This window comes from Protopterus annectens, chromosome 10.part0, assembly GCF_019279795.1.
Source record: "Protopterus annectens isolate FY-2018-M chromosome 10.part0, PAN1.0, whole genome shotgun sequence".
Lineage (NCBI taxonomy): Eukaryota > Metazoa > Chordata > Ceratodontiformes > Protopteridae > Protopterus > Protopterus annectens.
In genome coordinates, this window is record NC_056744.1 from 1,205,559,857 (window position 1) to 1,205,584,680 (window position 24,824).

A 24,824-nucleotide genomic window follows, 5' to 3' on the forward strand; every position below is an offset into this window, starting at 1 on the left:
GAATGTGTAGACATGCAAATAAACAGGTGGGCCTCCAAGTGATACAAACTAAGGCAGAAAGCACTGAGAGGGCTGCTTGAAGGTTAATCTAGTCACAGGTATCTGAATTAAATGTATACTGTCTATTGGATAGTTAGGATTATTGCACTAGCTGGGGGGGGGGTCACAAGGCTACAACAGTCAGTTTTATTAGCATGCTGAGAACTACTAAGAAATACTGCTAATGTAATAGCTTCACTGTCATAAAAAATATAAGTAGAATGCCTGGGTGGACTGACCCTGCTCTTGAGGCTCAACATGTATATCCTTGTTTAGTTTTGCAGTACTGATTCCTTCTTACACTGTATGGGTGTAGTGGTAGCCGCAGACTGCAAATTTGCTTGATTGATTTATCTCACTCTTCCCCTCCCCACAGTTTGGGCACAGTCAGTATGCCTAAACACACACATGACACAGAATCATCTGAGATTGGACAGGTTGAGGAGGATACAGTTGATCAGTGTAGTGTTTTTTACTCTAGTTGCAGAGTTGGGGGAATCTCTCCATATCCATAGTAGGAGGAAAAAGTACAACACAATTGTGTTGGTTATTGCCCTCTCCCTGATATTGCCATTTAAGTAGGTGCTACCCAACATATGTGCAGGCTCATCTTGCAGGCACAGGCATGTTCCACCAAGACCTCAAAAGAAAGAGAGTACTGCATGTCATGCATTCTGACTTGTGAGACTGCACACATCTGGTGTGTGACTCTTTAGATCAGGTGAATGGCACACTGGACAGTGTAGGGTCTGTTATGGAATATATGCTGGGGGACGGTCAACATCCATGTAGTCAACAAGCTGCTACATCATCAGATGTTAGCTGCCACGGCCATGCCAGATCCTGCACTTATAGTGGTACCAATCCCACTGCTCCATCAGGAATTGAGTTATCCAAACCCAAACATGCTAGACCACATTGTTGTAGTCGTGGATGTAGTCATGATGAGATCTCATGCAGCAGACATTGTTCTCATTCAGGTAGCACCCTGACTTCTAGCCTGGGTCATAGAACGAGCATTTCATCTTCTAGCAGAGGTAGTTCATGTGGTTGGGGGAGACAAAGGGGAAATGACCGCTATAGCAAGAACTGCTAACACCTGTCCAGGATGGCAGGGTGTAGTTCTAGTACAAATGCTTTGGTTGAGTGCCTACAGGCAAACACACACACACACACACACACACACACACACACACACACACACACACACACACACACTCCCACACACACACAGCGCAACACATATTACCCATGCCACCTCACACACATGTACATGTATACGCACACAGAAACACACACAGGAGCACACACACACACACACACACACACACACACACACACACACACACACACACACACACACACACACATAAAGAATTTAATAAAATTTACTTCTTTACATCTGGATCTACTGGCTCTGACACTGCATACCTGTTGTTAGCTCACTTCACACAGGCACATTCACACACACACACACACACACACACACACACACACACACACACACACACACACACACACACATACACACTTCTTTTGTGTCATGCTTGCCATCCTGTCACTCACCCACCCTGTGTTAGTGATGATGACTGTCCCCTGCCTTTTGCACATGTCTTTGTGACTTGGATTGCCTATGTCTAATGCACTGAGTGGATAGGAAATGCTTGCTTACTCCGATGCTTGCTTTCAGAATGGATTATGCTCTGAATTATACTTCTCTTTTATCCTGCTTAAGTATTCGGTGAGTTCCTAGTTGTAGTTTTAATAGTAGTAGTAGCATCAGTGGTAGTGTTTGTGGTAATAATGTTAGTAGTAGTAGTAGTACTAATAGTAGTAATGTTAGTAGCAGTAGTACAAGTAGTAGTAATGTTAGTAATAGTAGGAATATTACTAGTAACAGTTGTACAGTTGTAGTAATTATGATTTAATGCTTGCACAGCACATTGTGCAGATGATGCTAAGAGTGCCCTGGTCCCTGTTGAGGTGTTTAACTTGGGCAACTTTATGTCTGATGCACAGTAGTGAGAAAGCCAGGCATATTAGCTTTGGCAATAGCTTGTGGGTTTACTCTGTTGGATGACATATTCTCATTTATGTAGTATTTTTTGTTCTGCCGTTGTTATAAGGGATGTATACTATACTTGATCATCTAGTTATATGGATGACATTAACCTAATCTCTCTAAGTTTGTTTGATATGTGTCTGCTTTACCTTGATACACAGGTTGTATACATATACAGATAAAAGTCATCACATAACTTTTAATATCTTTAAAAATTATGATTTATTGTGTTGCATCTGTCAGTCATATAGGGTTACATCTGTCTGATTCTCACCATACACAGCCAGTGCATTGGTAAGTAAAGGCTGGTAATTCTGCATACATCACTGTTACTGTTTGTGCTTAGCTTATTGTGTCTTTATTTCTTAGGTAATGAGTATGTGCACTATTCACTATCTCTTAGGCAGGGGAATAGCATATTAGGTAATGGGCATGTGCACTATTCACTATCTCTTAGGCAGGGGAATAGCATATTAGGTAATGGGCATGTGCACTATTCACTATCTCTTAGGCAGGGGAATAGCATATTAGGTAATGGGCATGTGCACTATTCACTATCTCTTAGACAGGGGAATAGCATATTAGGTAATGGGCATGTGCACTATTCACTATCTCTTAGGCAGGGGAATAGCATATTAGGTAATGGGCATGTGCACTATTCACTTTCTCTTAGGCAGGGGCATAGCATGTTGTGCATCCCTCCATCTGCCATCCCAAGCTGCTGGTTCTTCCACTGACTCCTCATCTGCCCCTGCTGGTTCTGCCTTTTGTGCTTGGAACTGTGGTCCTTATTCTGTTGTGGCTCTCCCTATTGCAACTGTGTCTTGAGAATAATGTTATGTAATGTCACACTAACTGTCAGTATTTTGGCAGAGGTGTCTGGGTCATACTGCAGGGCACCTGCAGATGTATCTGGACATAGGAAACATGACATGAGCAAGTCAGAAATCCACTCTATGATATTTCAAGTCTAATTGTGTGTATTGTTGTAACTTTGCTTAGTGGGGTCATGTGGATTTCTCATAGGAGTCGTTAGCCAAAGCTCCAATGAATATCCTGTATACCCCTCTAGATGTTCTTGTGGGAAGTCACCCCTGGAAAACCTTAGCTACAGCTCACAGTTGTGCCATATGTTGGAGTCATGGAAACTGCCAGGGTTACCTGCATACACAATATCAATGATATCTTGTGCATTACAGACCACCTGGCAGTTGACAGAGGGGCAACCTTTTTTGTTGATGAACCTCCTTCCCTGTTCACCAGGTAAGCCTTTTATGTTTATGTGTGTGGAGACTATAGTCCCCAGATCCTCAGGAAAATGGGCTATGGCAGAGAAATTTTGCATGCTGGTAGCTCTCTGCTCTGGGGCACATACAAACCAGATATGCTTCCCTACATGTTGCAACACTGAATTGAGAAATTGGTGGAGTATTTTTGAGGTTGAGGCCTGTGACATCTCCACTGTATCCCCTGTGGGTCTCCAAAAAGTGCCTGAAGCTATTATACCTAATGCTACACATACCTTTGTTTCCATTTGGATGGGTCCTTCATGATTTCCACAGGGCCCCAGTTGTGGATGGCAGATGTTGAATATTTACTCTGTGGTATTCCCTGACCACCCAGTACTGATCAAATATGTCTGTCTCCTGAAGCCCATGGAAGGTCAAACTGGTTTAAACACCCAATGCCTTCTAGGTTGAGGGCTAGCTGCAGCAGCAGCAACACAGATTAGTAGTAGCAGCAACCCATAGCATTTTCAAAGTGCATTTGTTGCTGTTTTCCAGCAAGTCTTGGAATAATTGATCTTTTCTAGCCCTCATTTTGTCTTCTTGCACCAATATTTCACCACTAGATCATACGCTGCATAATTTGAGTCTCTTTCCAGTTTAGCTGCAGAGAGTAATGAGTGAAATCTGCTTCCATCCCCTTTATATAGTCATATTCTACTAGAGTTCATTCATTTGCACATAGCTATATGGCATCTCAGGTGTCACTCGTGCCCAGTCTTCATTCCTTACATGATTTCTTATTCTTCATTCTTGAACCTCATATCTTTTTATGTTATGGTCATCTGCAAAGAAGCATACTCAGCTCCAGTCCCTTAGTAATGCTACTTACTGTAACTAGATATCGAACGCTACATCTCCCAAATCATACTACTTTTATTGACAACACCATGGACTCTTTGTACTATCATTCATCTAATAGCTCAGAGGCTTTGGTCTGCAACTTTGCTAAGAATACAGTGATGCAATTAAAAAATAAACAGAGCAGTCTCTCCTAAACAAATGCAATGAGAAAAAGCCAATAAGCTCTAACTGTTAAAAATACTACTGCTACATTAATATTATAGGACTGAAATGTAGCCTAGAATGTTTTATTACAGATACAATAAGCAAAATGTATCACATCTTTATGGACGACTACAGAAATAAATAAAATATATACTTTATGAAACAGTGCAGGAGTTTTAATATTATTTTTTTCATGCCCTGCCAAAGTTCCTTTGCAGTGGATAAAAATACATAACCATTAAAAAAGCTGAAAGCAAATATTAATTACTTGTGACTATAGGTTAATTAATAATTAATAATTGCTGCTATCTCCTTAGCCTAAGCCATCACAATCATTATGGCTACATCTTATGCATAAAGCTCTGCTAAGTATAATTCCATTTTTCCATCCATGAGTTGACATTCTTAACTGCTTTTTGAACTAAGAGTGCCATATTCTTGCATCCGAAAATATATGTATATATTTTATATATATATATATATATATATATATATATATATATATATATATATATATATATATACGCACCCGGATTATGTATGCCTTGCACGGTGTGCAGGATCACTGCAGGAGCTCTAGCAGGCAATATGTCTGCCGTGCAATCCAGTAACAGCCTGCAGGGGTGTGCACGAGCACACCTGCACTAGTCCTGCACGTACTAAGCCCCTCTATGCAAATCACCTCATTTGCAGGTGAAATCCATGCAAATGAGGTAATTTTGGTATCCAGGAAGCTTGCAACTGGCTGTGCAAGACTAGTGCAATCTACAGAAATGTACTCGGTTAGTAACTGAGTACATTTCTGCAAAATCCAAAACGGAGCTGTGACAGTTCCAAATAAAGGCTGCATATCAGTCAATAAGTATGCCAATGGCCAAGTATAAGGTCATTGGCATTGTAAATAGCCTAAAAATTTGAAAAAATCAACTTTTATTTTTTTTAGCCAATCTCAGTTGTTTAAGCATAAGGCAGCGGCGCGCAAATGGGATTGGGGGGAAAATAACAAAATAAACCTAAAATAAGCATTCTAGCTAAAATCACTGTTCTGCCATGTAAGTCAATGGCAGGCAGAAGACAACATGGCCAGTGACTAGTGGTTAAGGGTGGAGGCTCTGTGTGAGACATGTAACTATGCATCAGCAGGCAATCCTATGCAAATGAGGGGAATGATAGTGAATCCCAGATTTCCCCAGCATGCTAGTCAGGTCCCAACAATGTAAGAGTAGGAATAGCTGGGTGCAAGCCTAGGAGTTAGCTGAAATCATGTGTGTGTGTGTGTGTGTGTGTGTGTGTGTGTGTGTGTGTGTGTGTGTGTGTGTGAGAGAGGCATATTGTAAGCAGATTGGAGCCCTGTGGCGCAGATTTGCTCCTAGCTTAGCACAGCTAAGCTAGGGGGTGTGTCTGAATCTACCTAGCACACTTCACATTGCCTAAGCGGGTATGCGCGCCGTGCACTGAGTTTTAAAGAAAAAAAAAAACTAAACCAGGAAATAGCAGCTCTGCGCACATTTGAGAACTGTGTTTGCACAGTGCACCCCCGGGCTTAAACAGGAAGGCAATGGGAAGAGAAAACAGCAGTAGGAAGGTAATCTAGGATGACTAGCACAGCTGGCAGGTGAAATGTATCAGAATTAGCCAATTACACAGGCAGCAGACCAGTCCAGCCCAGAACACTACTATAAACTATGCAAACACCTTCCCCTCTGGTTTTTCCCACACTCTACACCATCGGTGTAAAAAAGCAGGGAACTTTAAACACTCACAGCTATCATACAACAACTTGTGAAAGAGGCTGAGGGTGGTGAGGATGTGAAGGCTGTCAACCAACCCACAGTGAGGAGACAGGGAAGAGTGTACAGACCCAGGGTACCCTACCAGGGGCTACATGAGCTGGAGATAGTGGAGCGTTATAGGGTGGGCAGGGACCTCCTACAGCAAATTGTAGAGCTGTGCTGGCCACACCTCACACACAGAACTAACAGAGGGGAACCCATCCCAGTGGATACCAAGATATGGCAGGCCTAAAAATGCTAGCTACAGGTACCTTCCAAAGGTCAACTGGGGATATGATGGGGATCTTGCAGGCATCAGCATCCAGGGTACTCCACCAGTTCCTGGATGCCATGTCAGCACATGTCGGTGAGCATGTATATTTTCCCAACACCCATGAGGCATTGGCCAGCAATATGCAACTGTTCCACCAAATAGCAGAATACGCTGAGGTAGTGGGTGCTATAAACTGCATGCACATATGCATCAAAGCACCACCTCATGAGTGGTGTAGGGTCTACATCAACTGCAAGGGCTTCCCCTCCATCATCTGCCAGGTTGTGTGTGATGCCCAGGGCATAATAATGAATGTGTGTGTTGGCTGCCCTAGAAGCTGTCATGATTCCCACATCTGGCATCTGACGCAGCTGTACCAGAGATGTTCCAGTGGGGACATTCCTCATGGTCACCTAGTGGGGGATGCTGGATATGCATTGGAGCCGTGGCTGATGACACCCATCAGAAATGCACACACACACCTGAACAAGAACTCCATAATGAGGCACACGCACAGACCAGAATTATAGTGGAGTGTGTGTTTGGGATGCTCAAGTCATGGTTCCGGTGCCTGGACACATCCGGTGGAGCCTTGCAGTACTCACCAGCTACATGTACCCAAATTGTCCTCATATGTGTCATGCTACACAATATAATCCTGCAGAAACAGCTGCAGCAGGAACAGCATGAGGCAGGGCCATACAGCCCCCCAACACTGCCAAGGCCTGCACAGACACAGAGTGACTCAGAGGAGGAACAACCTGAGCCTGCCCCAGTAGACAGAAGGAGGCATGCCCAGTATGCCCTGGCCTTGGCAAAGATGCAATGCATAGCACATACACTGACACAGGAGGGACCCAGGGAATAACACCTCTCTCTGACTCTCACATACCTGTGCTCAACCATGTGTAGGGAGTGTACTATATGCATCCAACATAGGTAGCCCTGCAGCACCACCCTCAATCCTGGGATACCCACAAGGTACGTGAGTCACACATGCCAGTCAGGGGGGTTCACATACCCAACAACAGTCAGAACCAGCAGGACAGGTGTAGACAAACACAAACAAATGCTGTGCTGTGGCCTCTGAATGATGCCTATGGGTAACCTCCCCCCCAGGCCTACACAGGCAGAATACAGCAGGTCAGGCAGTGGGATGCTAGTTCTGAAGGGTAGGAAGTCAGAAATTAATATGTAAGTAAATCAAAGCTAAGATCTGTAGTACACTGGTATTCCTCTAGTCAGTATGATAGGTAAGTATACAGAATGAAATGGAGTACCTGACATACAAGTACAGTCATAGCAAATGTGTACAAGTGTCAGATCTGCCCCCCCATCCTATGTAGTAATGTAATAACAGTCAGGTGTGCCCCCCCAATCCTGTGTAGAAATGTAGAAGTAGTCAGGTGTGCCCCCCATCCTAGATAGAAATGCAGTAGCAGTCAGGTATGCCCCCAATCCTGTGTAGAAATGTAGAAATAGTCAGGTGTTCCCCCATCCTACATAGAAATGTAGTAACAGTCAGGTGTGCCCCCCCAATTATGTGTAGAAATGTAGAAATGGTCAGGTGTGCCCCCCATCCTACATAGAAATGCAGTAACAGTCAGGTGTGCCCCCATCCCATGTAGAAATGTAGTAACAGTCAATGCCAAATGATCGACGGATACCCTGCAGAAAAAAGTATGCTACCTGTAGGTGTACAACACAAAGGTCAGCACTGCAGTACAAACTACCTGGACTCGATCCACACATGCAATACAGATGGGCATACTAGGCATACTCATACACTTAAACACATGAAGGCCGTGTCTGCAAACACCAGTGGACCAGACATATCTGGCAGTCGCAGATGTTAATGCAGACACTCCTCAGTATGCACCACACATGCCTTGCATGCACAGTGGACAGGAATACCGACATATATCTAAGGACAACACACTATAATATGGCAGAAATATATATACATAGATGTGTGGAAGAGGGTGACTATGACAAGGAGCCATCCAAGCCTGTCCCACCCAGCACACAGCCAAAGGGCTACAACCACATGAGGTTCTGATGTCACTCACTGTAGATATAGCCACCGGTATCTGTCAGCATTACAGACTATGTGGTGCACGTGCTAGCTGTGCCACATGACTGTACAAGGAAGTAGTCATCTAAAAGCTGTATACACGTACCTGTGAAATATGACCATGTGTGTGCCCACATGTGGTGTATCAACCTCTAGATGAATGGGTTATGGCCCATGTACGCACACAGCCCTCCCCATAGCACTAGTATGACAAGCCTGCTGAAGCCATCTACTGTGAAATACACCTTTGGGAGAGTTGTAGCCCAGTAATCTCCATGGCGTGTCCCATAACTGCATACTGCTGTAGTGAGATAAAATAGTTAGGTAGGAGTTCCGATCCCAGACATGGCAACTTTGTGTGTGTGTGTGTGTGTGTGTGTGTGTGTGTGTGTGTGTGTGTGTGTGTGTGTGTGTGTGTGTGTGTGTGTGTGTGTGTGTGTGTGTGTGTGTGTGTGTGTGTGTGTGTGTGTGTGTGTGTGTGTGTGTGTGTGTGTGTGTGTGTGTTGTGTGTGTGTGTGTGTGTGTGTCTGACTCTGTGTAGAGAGCAATGCTTTTTAGGGTAGCCACACCCCTACAATTCAAATGCTGTACTTTGGCAAGGCTGCTGAGGTCATCCACCTAGAAATACACCTCTGGAAAGGTTGTAGCCCAGTAATCTCCGTAGTGCATCCTATAACTGCGTACTGCTCTAGTGTAATAAATTAGTTAGGTAAGAGTTCTAATCCAAGACCTGGCAAGTGTGTGTGTGTGTGTGTGTGTGTGTGTGTGTGTGTGTGTGTGTGTGTGTGTGTGTATTTGTTGCAAACTTCTTATATGGTGGGCCAAGTATATATCACAATGTCCACCATACAGAGATAACAGATGCAAAATAGCCAAGAGGCTGGGTTGCAAATCCACAAACCTAAATGTGACATCAATGCCAGCTGAACAACATTAGCAACCCTTGTATTACCCAGGGTACACTCTCAACCCATGTCTCATACACACCCACACACACACTTGCCTAGCAACAGCCACTATGTTGGTAGTACCCTGCATAGTGCCCACTGATAGTAACCATGGTGTGATTGCAGTGGGCTACAGAGGGCATGGCACCCTGCCCATCAGTCCAATAGGCATGTCCAAGCTGACAGTGACCTCCCCCATGTTCCCCACTGGACACCTGCAACACCTGTGTTGTCATCAAATGTGACCCACAAAGAACATAGCATGTTGGAAACACAAGCCCTGTATGGACAGATGCCACTGACACCAGGGAATACTGGTATCATACTATCAGTGTAGGTGCAGTACCAACCTGCTGTCCATGAACTATTCCCGCCACATGAGGCCAGGACTAGCACATCTGATGATGATGATCTGTGTACACAACATGGGCCAGACACCCAAGGTACAGTTCCACATGTCACTGTACATGCATGTGGGAGGTGTGCACATCCCAGACACTGTCCATATCATGGACTAAGGAACACATACACGGCAATCAATGCACAGCATTGGCCACACACAATAGTCAGCCAGGTGACTGGATCATGAATACAATATCCACCTTTGTGGGCAACTCCAGACACTACACTCCTGAGCCACAATGCAGACCATTGTCATGTGGCCTGATGCCAAGTTATACCCGTCACCTAGCCTTATATAGCTGTCTGGTGCTGTCAACCACAACACACACATGAAGCAGTGCACACACGCATGTCAGTACTAGCCACCCATGTCTGTGTGTGTGGTGTATGATGCGTATGACCACATTCACACTCACTACAACCCCCATTAGCATACTGAAGCATGCTGTCTGATGTCAGACACCTCCACATACCCTTTGCACATATAATCTCCATATGACCCCTGTGGTGCATGTGATACCTGCACAGTCCTGTGTTGTGGCAGTCCCACTAGTGATGAGTTGTATTCCTGGCCCTGCCAAGTGTGGCAATGTGTGTGTGCCCCTGTGAGAGTGTGGCTGTGTTGACGCTGACACCTATTCATGCGGGCAGGTACGGGGACTACATCTACCACATAGCTACCATATCTCTGTTGCAGATATCACTCACCATCACATATATGTTCTGAGGGCTCCCCAACATGTAACGTATTTGGCGCATCCGATAACTGCATGAACATGTGATAGTACTGCATAGTCATCGGGGGTCTGATACCCTGTACTGGTAGGTGTGTGACACAAACATGTATAAGTTTTACTCTCCTGCCCCTCCCTGGCTTTTCTGTGCCTCTGTCTGCCACTCTTACTCCCTCACTGGTGGATGTGGAGAATTACACCTGCTTTACTTAGGCAGCAGCATGTGTATTTTACGTGATGCTCAGGATCAGCTGATGGTCTCTGCATGAACTGTAGACCTCCTCTAGCTGATTACATGTGGAACAGCTGTGGTAGTATTCTCATAGCTAATTGCATGGAAACACACACCAATATCTAGGAATATCATGTTGGTGTTGGGCCTTTCATTCACTGTGAGCAGGAACTCGATCATTTGACAAACAGCATCTCAGATGGATTGAGGTTTACCTCTAACAACATACACTGTGGAAACAGGCCAACACACAGGAGGGGGATGTGCCTGACCTGACTACAGACTGTATGTGCTGCTATACTGCATTTGGAGTAATGTTGGTTTAACAGTGTGTGTGTGTGTGTGTGTGTGTGTGTGTGTGTGTGTGTGTGTGTGTGTGGATATGGCTGTCCTACATGTTTACATACCTACTAAGTCAGTGCTATATTTATGAGGGAATACCCATCTGTAGGGCCATCTGCAGAGTGGCCAGTGCATGTGTGGTGCCTTTTTTCAGGTGTTACCCACAGAGCACCTATCTGTGAACTGCAGAAGGTAGTGTGAGGATTGCAATCTGTACATGATGACAGCCATGAGAGTTACTGACTTCATATCCCTCATAGGACATATGGTGCAACAAAGCCTCTTACAACAGTAAATGTATGAGGTTATCACAACAACATGTCGATATTAGCCCTGTGTATGTGCCTCCAGCCACAACCCTGACAACCTTTGTACATATGTCATGCAGTAAGGGGTGCATATGTACTGTAAACCATAATTACTGACATTGTATCTGATAAAAATCCAGTGAGATATCAGACCACTACACATGTAATGTATAGTTGTTGTTGTTGTGTCTTTCTGCTTTTCCCAGTAAGGGGTCGCCACAGCGGAACTCCGGTCCACTAATGATTGGCAGTAGATTTTTACGTGCTGAGTTGCCGGCCCTGATACACAACCTTCAACAAAGGTATGCCCATTCACGCATGTCTCCACACAGAAGACGCTCTAGCAGAGAATTGAACAGGACAATGTCTTACTGTGAGGCGACAATGCTACTGCAGCACCACCACCGCAGTTACACATGTAATGTATAGTAGGGGTTATATTTGATGACATAACCTGGACATTCTGTGGTTGTGTGTGTAGTACTGAGGTCTGTGTACTTATGGTGATTGTGGACAGTGTGTGTATAGTTAATATGTACCTTGGCCTGTGTAAAGACTGTGGTAGATGTCATTGTTCTTGGTCCTGTTCTATCTGATGTTACGTGCTGCTCCAATTTATGTTACCCTATCAGCTTACATGTTTGTAGGGCCATGCATGCACATGTCCCATACCATGGACAGGCAGTGGACCACACTGTGTAGCGGTCCAGTATATGTAGGGTTAGTGTGTGGGTGGCACATATGAGGTTGGTGTTGAACAGATAGTCCATATACTGCAATAATATGCTAGCATGCCACATGTAGCTGTGGTTGTGTCCACATTGGTTGTGGTGATGCACTTACACACAGATGTATGTTACTATGTGCTGTGGCAAGCCTGTAGAGCCTGCTATCTATGTGCAGGTACATGTGCATTCCCCCATAGGAAATGTAGGCCAGTGTTGAGCCAGTCTGCCTGTAGCCTGCACAGTGCTTTGTTACATGCCTAGCAGCTTAGTGTACTTACCCAGTGAGATGTAATGTCCAGTTACTTGCCAGATGTACTGCTGCTGGCCAACCATAACAGTCATGTATGTCAGACAGAGCAGTGGGATGCTGTACAGATGTATTCTAATATCTAGTGGGTGGTATGTGGCCATGGCACCCCCTTACCAGTGGTTATAATGTGGCAGGACAGACAGGGATGTGTGAATGTATAACCTATGGGGGCAAATGTATACCAGTAGTCACATGTTATACCCATCTACATGGCTGTTAACATCCACATTGTGAGGATTGGTCCACATGTCTTACACTAAGGGGTTATGAGCATACCTCTGGAATGTACAGACTGTGTCAGGCTGTCTACATGTATTGGCCATCATCTCTGCTGTAGTCCACAGGAGCATTACGTGCTAGCAGTGGTACTGTCCTATGCTGTCCTTAGAATGTCTGTCAGTAGCCAATGGCATACATGTTAAAAGCAGATGTGACCTCTCATACACACCATGTCTGTGAAGACAATCCCTATTACAGTAGCAATACTCTACAAGTATACCTGCTATACATACCTGACATCACCTTGCACTATGAAGTTGGGTCTACAGGGGCTGAGGTAGGGCTACACTCCATGTTCAGGACATATGGTGATGATATATGTACATATACTTATCCAGATATCTATATAGACATACAGATATATATATATTGACATAAATAGATGGATATGTATATGTACATAGATATACAAAAAACACCCAGATATGCATATAGAGAGCAATATATGTCTACACATATACAGATAGAGATACATATGCACATATACGTATGGATATCTACATATAGTTTGACAGTAGTAGGTATATCAGAATAGATATGTATGCACATATAGTTATTGATATCTACATATATACCAGCATAGCTGGGCATATCTGTACACATAGGATGTGCATACATATATAGCTATATAGACATATATCTATATATACATATACGTATATCTATGTATAAATATATCTATATATACATATAAGTATATGGGAGTGCTACAGAATCCTGAAAGCCCAAAGTCCTGAAAACCATCAGGAGTAAGCTGCCTTAAGGTATATGGATGTACATTATCATACAATCCACCTTGGTTAAATGCAGGCCTACTGCCACCTGCCATACAGACTGTTCTGTTTGTCAGTGTGCTTGTGATGGTGTCAGTTGTGCCTTGTTATGTAACAGTTGCATCCCATTGTGTCAACTGTGGTTTTACCCCCTAGGGATTATCTGCAGAGTGTAGATAGAGGCTGCTGAACTATACACCTGCATTAGTTACCATTAATTGTCTGGTATCCTGTTGCCCAGTCTGTCTTTACTATTGTACTACTTGATGGCCTTGGCCTGGACAGCAACATTTGTTAACTTTTCCAGACAACTGTATTAGTATAACTGTTTCACAGTTGCATTACTCAGTTTATATGGATGTCCATGTCTAGACAGCTATATGACATGGCATATACAACTGTAATAGTACACAAATAAAGCTTTCCCATTTATGCACACCTGTGTGTGGTGTTGTATCCTTTGATATCTCTGTGGGTATATGTTGCAGGCATTGAATGTCATTTGTATGGGTGGCTCAAACAGTCTTCAGTTTGTAAGGTGGTAACTGTAGGAATAGTGGCTGTTCCATATTGTGTGCATGTACTACATATGTAACTTACTGTACATATCTTTGCATGTGTATGAGTATTTACATGTATATCCATATATATGTATATATATATATATATATATATATATATATATATATATATATATATATATATATATATATATATATCTGTATCTGCATATATAATCCACGGTGGTGGTGCTCCGGATCGATTCTCAGCTAAAGTGTCTTCTGCGTGGAGACATGCGTGAATGGGCGCTCCTTTTTTGAAGGTTGTGCGTCAGGGCTGGTAACTCGGCACGTAAAAATCAACTACCAATCATTAGCAGACCGGAGTTCCGCTGTGGTGACCCCTAACTGGGAAAAGATGAAAGACACAACAACAAAATCTGTATCTGCATATATGTGTCTGTGTATATGTATCCTAGGGATGCCCATGTCATGTCTGGTCCTGGTTATGGGATCTGCAACACTTGGTTGCGTATTGCAAGGGGAACATGTTTTGCTGTGGGGGGTATACCTATTCAGACAAGATGTAAATTGTTTGGGGCCTCTCAACCCCATTAACGTTGCATGCGGACATATATGCTTGGGTCTATATTAGAACACAGAACATTTGAAATGTCGAGTGTTCTAATATCGACCCATTTTCAGCAAACCGCTTCTGTACCTTCGGAATTTTCAGCTCTCTGTTGGAAAGTTACGGGTCGGGTTCAGGTAAGTGTGCAATTGTGTGGACATGTGGGTTAGGGCGGGTTAGGTGAGTTAGGGTTAGGGCGTGGGTCAGGTAATTGTGCGATTGTGTGGATGTGTGGGTTAGGGCGGGTTAGGTGAGTTAGGGTTAAGGTGTGGGTGAGGTGACTGTGTGATAGTGACGGAACTTAGGATTATGGTTTGGGTTAAGGTAAGTGGATAGTTAGTGGCATATGAATAGTTTAGTGTAGGGTTAGGTGTAAGAGTTTAATGTATGTGTGTGGATTGCTGTTTGTTTGGTGTGCTTGTGTTGTGTGTATGTGTTTTGGAACAGCGAATGTTTTCCCTAGGAAAAAATTTGCTGTTCTGAATGTTCAATGGTTTTTTTTTTCGATTGCTAGTGTTCGATATTAGAACACTCAACATTCTGCATGTTCTGTGTTCTAATATAGATCCTATATGTTTTTATTTCTCCATTGTTATCTACAGATGTATGTCAGTATATACCTTTATATATATATATATATATATATATATATATATATATATATATATATATATATATATATATATATATATATATATATATATATATATATATATATATATATATAAAACCTGCTGTATATATTTCGACATATAGATGTAGACATATATATCTATAGATGTAAGTATTTGCATGTATATATGTTCATATATATTTATATATATATATATATATATATATATATATGCATATATTTATAAATTTTTATATATATGTATGTATATATATATATATATATATATATATATATATACACACACACACACACACACACACACACACACACACACACACACATATATACAGCTACATGTTGGAATACATTCTCTGTACTGTTGAATGACTGGGCTGGATGATATGTTTGTAAATGCATCAGGGTTATGTATAGCTGACATGGCTTAATGGTAAATCATTTTGTCTATGGTGTGCAGGTTCCTGGGTCCGTGCCTTGCTGAGGCTGTTTATTTTGTTGCTGGACTGAACAAGGGCCATTGGATACAGAGTGATTATGGCACTTTTGGGCAGTTGTAAGCAGGTTTGCATGGAGGTAAGCACTGCTAACTTCCGGTTACAATTCTTAATACTCAGTTAGCTTCTAAATTGCTTAACCAGTGTAGGCATTGCTTACCTCTATGCAAACAGGCTTAAACCTGCTTACAGCTGCTTAAAAGTGCTTACTCCTGCTTACCCCCATGCTAATTTCTTTAAAAGAAAAGAAAAAGGGGTTGATAGGAAAGTGATGAAAAAAGGGGCACAAAAAGGGAAAGACAGTAGGGAAAATAGCCAGGGATGTGCAGGAAGGGTGTAGGGAAAATCCAAAGCTGCCCATTTCTTCTACAGCAACAGCTGTGCATAGACACTGAATTTGAAGTCAGATTTGGACACTCAAACCCCTGGGAGGGGGTGAGGACAACAATAATAAGTTGTGATGCCAATTAGACCAAATTATATGTGCCCAGTGGACAAGTGTGCAAAATGGACAGCTATGTAAGGGGCAAGTTTTCTTTTGTGGGAACAGATTGCCCCATTTTTTTTCAGGTGAGAGTGGGATATTGGGGAGGTGTAGTAGGTATATTTGGGAGGTAGGTTGGGTAGGTTAACAAACAAGGCAAACAAGATGCATACAGGGGCAGTATATGACACATGTGGGGGTTAAACACCTTGATGGGGAGGGTTGTTGGGAAATCGGAAGCCCATGAGTCCCCTAGTGGAAACAGTGGGACTAAGATCCCCACCCATGGGCAGTTACCACTGCACCTTTACAGCCCCGAAGGTGGCTGTGCTAGGGGCTGAGTCACAGCACCAGACTGACACTCTAGTTGTGACATATGGCCCTTGAGCTGGTGTAGATCACCAAGCTGCTGGTTGAGCTCTCTACACACCATGACCCGGACCTGGTGATGAGTGAAAGGTTCCTGTCTGCGCCCACTCCCGGGAGGGTGAGCCCATTCCCCTGAGGTGGTTCCACCGAAGGTGGTGCAGGACCAATGGACATGGAGGTCCTGAGTTGGGCCTCAGACATCCTGGTGCCCAGTGCCATGGCCAGCTGAGGTGGGACAGGTGGGTCTGCTGGGACCGGCCTTCCCAAGTGTACTATAGTGTTTAGATGTCATCATTAAATCTGAGCTAGTAATAATCAATGCATTCCAGGGTTGGGTATAACAGCATGCATAGATATTCCCATTAACCCAGACACCAGATATGGAACAGTTGCATAGCAAGCAGAACACATGCATATATGGGACCACAGTGGTAATAAGAACAGCATGCAGGTACATTGATGGCACCATGCTACCAATGTTGGAATAATTCACTATAGCACATGCATGGTAACCATTAAAATGTTTATCAAACAATTGGACAGTATCATAACAAAGGTGTCATTACATACCAGTTGGGGTGGGTATGTTGATTATTGTTGGAGATATGGTGGGTGGGGGGGAGATGTCAATTAACAATTAGTATATTCCTGTAGTCCACATTACTTTCCTAGTCAGTGTTGTTAGCTGTACCTTACAAGTCTTACTACACTACCCTATAGCCTTAGTTTGGACAGTGATATGGCTGTCGTCATCGTTACACATGAACCGGTTTTACCTTCAGTATATACCTCTTACCTGGTATACCTGTGGAGGGAATGTTTGTTAGCACTAACTAACTGTTTCTACACATACTCCCAGATTCCAGGTTGATGTTGTGCACATAGCTATTCAACTCTTTCTGCACATACTCTGGTCAAGTGTTGACCACATACTGGTGTGTCGGGACATATCTAGAATATTGCCCTCTTCCACTTTAATGACCTGACACACACACATATACATGCTTTCCTACACAGTGAACAACTGCAGCCCGGCTGCACCCTCTGCACTACCCCATTTCCTGCAAACTTTACTTCCTAACTTCCCTTACTAGATTTAATACTGGATATATTATTCCCTGCTGCCTTTTCTCTTATTTTCCACTAGGTGGCACTATAACCCTAAATTGGACTATACTCTGATACTTCTAATCCCTTGACCAAGAACGTGATAAGTCCCTTTACTTTAACTCTCATAGTGTCCTTTCCCATCCTCTTCTGTCTCACCGCACATACTCCTACCCTTGACTACTATACCTTCCCAGTTCTTAAACTCTCAATTCTCCATAGCAACACTTACCTCTCTGCTGTAGTCTTTATAGCTACAGATTGTTTCTCTCACTGTGCTTGTCCATCCTTTGGCTCTACCCGCTCTGTTCGCCCTGCTGGCTCACTCCGCTCCCTTACCCTACCCCCAATTCCCACACACCCCCAGTGATCCTACATTTATTTCCCCTCCTGCTAAATCCCTCCCACTCCAACAACCAATCCACTTACTCCTCTCCCCACACCCCTTCCTCCACTACACCTGACTATCTTAGCCACACCCCATAACTAACAAATATCACCTTACACACATCTACCTCTCTTTAATCCCTAACTAACAATGCCCCTCCCCTCCTTCAATCCTTACCTCCATAACATTAGTCTTCCTTCTACTACCTCTTTACCATGCAACTTCTTATACTCATCTTCACTTATTCTCTTACCTTAAGCCACCTCACAACTTCCTTACAAAACACTATCACAATATTGCAGCTTCACTAGTTCCCTCCCAGCCTATCCTTCTCCTAAAAATAAAATTATTCCTAAACTCAACTAATGACACTAAACTCAAACTAAAAGTATACCTAACTCCTTTACCCAAATCCAAACACAACAAACTACCTCCACTTTCCTCTTTCCTTCACCTAGCCGGTGACATCCACCCTAATCCTGGTCCCAACTCTTCTCAAACATATCTTTACAGCTCCAACAATAAATCCCCTAATAAAAACCTCAAATTCCTCACTATCAATGCCCAAAGCCTACTAAATAAAATTACCCTCTTTCATTCCTGGCTCAATCACAACCAACCAGATATATTAGCTATCTCTGAAACCTGGCTAAAACCTCATATAAATGATTCTGAATTCCTTCCGCCTGGATTTCACTCTCTCCGATCTGACCACCCAACTAAAAGAGGTGGTGGTGCAGCTTTAGTCTACTCCAACTACTTATCTATCACTCCATATCCCAACCATATCCCCTCCTTCTCAAGTGCTGAACTTGTCATCGGCCTATTAAAACTTAACATCCATAAAAGTATCTGTATCATCTCCCTCTACATTCCACCTGGCAACAACACCAACACCCTAGAAGATATTCTCTCCTGGACCTCCTCCAACATCAAACTAGAAACCTTCATCTTAGGAGATGTAAATATTGACTGGGGAAATATCAATAACCCCAATCCTACATTAACAATTAACCTATTCACCTTTACTCAACTTACCACCTCCATTACTAGACCTAACAAAACACACCCCCCCTGGCTCCATACTCGACTGGATCCTAGTAACTCATCCCAACAAAACTATAACTTTAGGAGTCATTCCTGACTCTCTAGGAGACCACCTCCCTGCCTTCACCATTCGAGCTACTCCCTCTTCCTCTCACTTCCATCAATATATTTCTACTCGCAACCTTACTAACTTTAACCCCACTACTTTCATTGATTCTGTCAAACTAACCAACTGGAACCCCCTAAAAATTCTACCACTAGACACAGCCATTGACTACTTTAACTCAACATTCCTAACAATCCTTAACTCCCTAGCCCCAATAAGAAATAAACAAGTCAAAACTAAAACCTCTCACTGGCTCACCAAAGATACAAAACACACCATGCTACAAAAGATAAAACCTGGAAAACTTACTTCCATAACAATCAACCTGAGACTTTATTAAAATATAAACAGTTGAGAAACCTAGCCAAAAAACATGTCATTAGGGATAAAAAAATCATACTACCTAAAACTACAAGAAAATCTTGCTAAAATCCTAAGCAATTCTGGAACTCTATTAATTCCCTCTTGTGGCCTGGAGCAAAAAACAATCCCTGTCCTGACACTAGCAAATCTGACTCAGCAATTGCCACACTATTCAACTCCTTCTTTACCTCTTCAATAGCTGAGCTCACTAAGACCTTCACCAACAATAATCCCTCTCCCCTCCCTGCCCAATCCTCCCCGCTCTCCCCTCCCTACCCTAATTTTGAACTTAAACCTGTCTCTACCAACCTAATAAAAAAACTCCCTCTATAAACTAAAGCCTTGCTCTAATGCCCCTGATGGCATTCCTTCCTCCTTCCTAAAAATAGCCTCAGATGCTATTGCTCTGCCTATCAGCATCCTGATCAATAGATCTATACTCGAGTCTTACGTTCCCAAACTTTGGTGAACTGCATATATTTTGCCTCTCCACAAGTGAGGCAAAAATAACAATGTATCTAATTTTTGGCCCATAGCCATCCTCTCCCCTATCTCCAGAATTCTTGAAAAATGCATCCATCTACAGCTCTTACCATTCCTTACCAAATATCAATTACTTTCCCCCACCCAACATGGCTTTCACCCAGGACACAGTACTAACTCTGCCCTTCTCTCCTTCTTACATATCGTCAAGTCAGCCCGCGACTCTGGACATTTAGTATCTTCTGTCCTGCTGGTCCTTTCTAAAGCCTTTGATACCATCTCCCATACCCACCTCCTAAATCATCTCTCTAACCTTAACCTTTCCCAAGAAACCATTTCTTGGTTCTCCAGCTATCTTGCTAACAGGTCCCAAGCTGTAAAATGGGGCCAAGCCACATCCTCTTTCCTCCCTACTCCCACTGGAGTACCCCAAGGTTCCATACTTGGTCCTCTGCTATTCAACATCTTTATTAATGACTTCCATAAAGCCATTCCCAACTCCAAAATTGTCCAATACGCCGACGATTCCACTTTGATTTGCAGTGCCTCCAACCTAGCTGAACTCCAATCTCTAACTCAAAATGCCTTCTCTACCACTGAAGACTGGATGCTCCAAAACCACCTCTCTTAACGCTAATAAAACCAAGATACTTCTATTCTCCCCTTCCAAATCTTCCCCTGTAGATGAAAACTCCCTTTACATTACCAGCCATAATAACTCACAAATAGAGATTGTACACTCTGCCAAACTCCTCGGGGTCACTATAGACAATCAGCTAAATTTAACTCCGACATTCAGCAGAATATCAAAAAAACACACATAAAACTTGGCCTACTTTACAGAAATAACCTCTTCCTCTCTCCTTCCTCTAGGCTAACTCTTGCCACTACCTATCTTCTTCCCCCTCTCTTGTATGGCTCTCCCCTGTTCTCTAACTTGTCCTCCACACTTACCTCTCAACTAGAGATATGTTACAACAAAATTTCTCGATTTGCCACTAGTGCCAAATCCTCCTCACTCCATTGCATTTCCCTTCTCTCCCTTAACTGGCTTGAACTGCCCAATCTACTTGACTTTCACCAATTAACCAAAGTCCACAAATTAGTATTCCAACCCTCAAACTGCCCCGCACTATCCAACATACTGCAACCATATTCTCCTCCTAGACCTCTTAGATCCTCTCACCAAAACCTACTTACCATTCATAAACCCAAGCACACAGCTGGCCAGCTTCTCATATCCTGTACCCTAGCAAAAAAATGGAACTCTTTGCCCTCCGCCCTACGGACCTGCAATAACCTCAATAGCTTCAAATCTCAACTCCATTCCTACTTCTTCCTTAACAGGAAATGCAACTGCACTCTTCCACCTTTGCCTCTCAAACCCTCCACTCTCTCTACCCCTGGCTAACCCCTCCCCTCCTAACCTCTCCTCTCCTAACCCCACTCTTAACTATTAATTTGTTTCTCATAACAAAGTATCTCCACCAGCTATTACATTATGTACTCTTTTCTCTTTAACTAAACTGTCATTCCATTGATTGTTACTAGATTGCAGACTGAACCATATTGTTTTTGTATATGTATTTTTATACTATGTATGTTCACTTTGATTGAAAAATGTATCTAATAAACCTTCTGTGGAGCTTTTCTCCCCGGGCCTCCACTGAAAATGGGCTCCCCAGCCCAGTGGACCTCTCCGGTCACCAAACTGAATAAATAAATAAATAAATAAATAAAATAAAATTATGTAGCATAGTGTGAGTGACAGTGACCAGTGATACCTTATTATTCATCGAAAATGCAACACTCACAATTCCCTACAATACCAGAGTGGACAGTACCAGTACAGGATATAATGATCTGTATTTCTCACCACAGTGTACGAATACGACATACCTGTGGGAGCAATGTTTGTTAGCACTACCTGACTGTTGCCACACAAAGTTCCAGATTACACATTAGTATTATGCACATACATCTCACTCTGTTACAGTAAAAACTCTGGTCACAGCTTGACAACATGGGAGTGTAGATAGGACATACTTGACATATTACGCTCCTACGCATTTCAGTGGGTGTTAAAGTGACATGTGCATTCTCATAGATGTTTGGCAATCACTTGTATTCCCCATTTGCTGACTACACATCTGGGATCATCCCACAGACTTACCAGGGGGACAGGGGGACAGGCAGCAGATGTGGGCCCATATACTGGACATCATGGCCTCATCTGTACAGTTGTGGGGCATGATTCTGTATGTAGCTTACTTCCACTCCCAGGATTCAGACCATGGCTGTGTCTGCTACAACTTAAACACTGTCCATCACAGTTGTATATGTTACATAGATATTGCTGTATATCTCATAGCTGCTTTCTGTCTTATTAATCCCCTGTGCTTTTGCATTCTGACCTTGTGTTACAATGCTCTTATACAGATTTCCTAGACAGGTATATGTTGTAGGACAGTGTGGGTGACAGTGATGTGTAATACCTCATTATTCAGAGCAACTGCATATCATTCTTGTATTTCTGGGCACAGTGTTGGTATCTGACAGACCTGTGGAAGGAATGTTTATTAGCACTAACTGAATGTTCCCACACACAGTAACATATTATGCACATACATCTCACTCTGTTACTGTACACACTCTTTCTACAGCTTGGCAAGATGGGGTGTAAATGGGACATACATGGCTTCTTAGTCACATAATGTATTGGGGAGTTGCTAGTGTGCCAGCTTTGTTCTCATAGATGTGTGTCAATCAGTTGTATTTCCTATTTGCTGCCTATATGTCTGATTTACCAGGGGGACAGGTTGATAGGCAACAGATATGGGCCACTTTACTGGACATTCTGGACATATCTGTACAGTTGTGGGGTATGATTCTGTATGCAGACTACTACCACTGGCAGGATTTGAACCATGACTGTGTATGCTAAAAAGACAACAGTTCACATCTCAGTTGCATGTGCTATTCGATTTTTGTTGTCTGCAGCTTCCCTGTTTACTGTCTATGTGTCTCTCAGTTGTACTAAATGGCCTCTCTGGGGATTACATCTGTCATATACAGGCATTCCTACACATTCAATTTATGGTGCACGGTGTGGGTAACAGTGCTTAATGCAACAGTGCTATTACATGATTGCAAATCTACATTATCATATGATACCAGCATATACATATGCTGTCCAGCAGTTAGACATGTTTTGCCAGGCTATTACACTTTAATTGACATACAAACAATATGGGACTCTTCCTGCCATATTCTCTAGTGTATGCAGTACTTGCCTTGAACAATACAGGTTTTATACAGGCAATTAATTTACTACTACTTTTATTTTTATTTCCTATGACAGTAAATGCATGAGTATTACTGACCTGCCTCGCATTGCAACCTTGCCAGGTGACTGATGTGGGCCTCTTGGTTCACAGCCCACTCCTTTGCAGCTGTGGGGATATAAGAGGAATATTTAGCCATACCTATCCATGATATACCTGAGCTGGAATTTATTGCACACATACTGGGGTGATACTTAGACATGGCTGGAACATCCCCTGCCACTCTAGCCTCTTGGAGCCACTCCTCCAAGAGGTCTCCCTTACACCACTTCAGGTCAGCATAGTGGTGCCTGACCTGTTCCCCAGTTCAGGGTATGCCAGTGGCACTGGTGAGGTCATGGGCAAGATGATCCCAGGCCTCTGCCTTATATTGGGTGCCCTGGTACTGGCCCTGCAGCAGTCTCTGATCATGGTCTTTGACAAGGAGTCCTGTCATGACCTTGGACTCCTGGATGCTCCAGCGCTGTGCCCGAAAGCACACACCTTCTCTCCTTACTGCCATAGTGCCTGCAAGGGGAAACTACAATCAGTTATGAGATGTATTCCTGCCTCTTGAGTTTAAGTAGGGCTGATTTCCCACACTTTTCCATGATTGGCCAGTTTTGAAAAGGCTAAGCTATGGGCAAACCTGCTTACCTAAGGTTGGCATTGTTTAAAGGGGTATACAACTAGGCCCAATGAGTTAGCTGGCCTACACCTTGCTTACATCTCCAACACTGGCCTGTTCAATGCTGAGCATTGCTTACATTAGACTTTGCATTATAATTCCATTTTGGCATTGAGTTATTATTCATTACACCTTATATGTATGCCTGATATCCATGATTCATATGTACGTACACTCTATGGGATCCTTGTGTTTTACTGGAGACTTCAACACTCTGTTACAATTACACCTTACTTCTGGGCTTACTGCTGTACTCCAGTTCACATATTTATGTTATTTAGTGGGTTATGGAACATATGACTGTATACTGATTCCTTTCACTGGTTCAGTTTGGGTTTACTATGGTGAGGACTTGTTTGCTGATACCTTATGCTTCTGTACTTCTGTGATGGCTTGGTGGTTAACCACTGTGACTATGGTGTATAGAGTCCTGGGTTGGAGACCTACATGGTTATTTATTTTGTTGATGGGCAGAACAAGGGTGGTTGGATACAGAGTGATTAACGCACTTTTGAGCAGTTGTAAGCAGGTTTGCGCAATGGTAAGCACTGCTAACCTGCCGTTACATCTGCTTACAGAGCGTTAGCTTTAGAACTGCTTAACCAGTGTGGGTATTGCTTACTGCTGTGCAAACGGG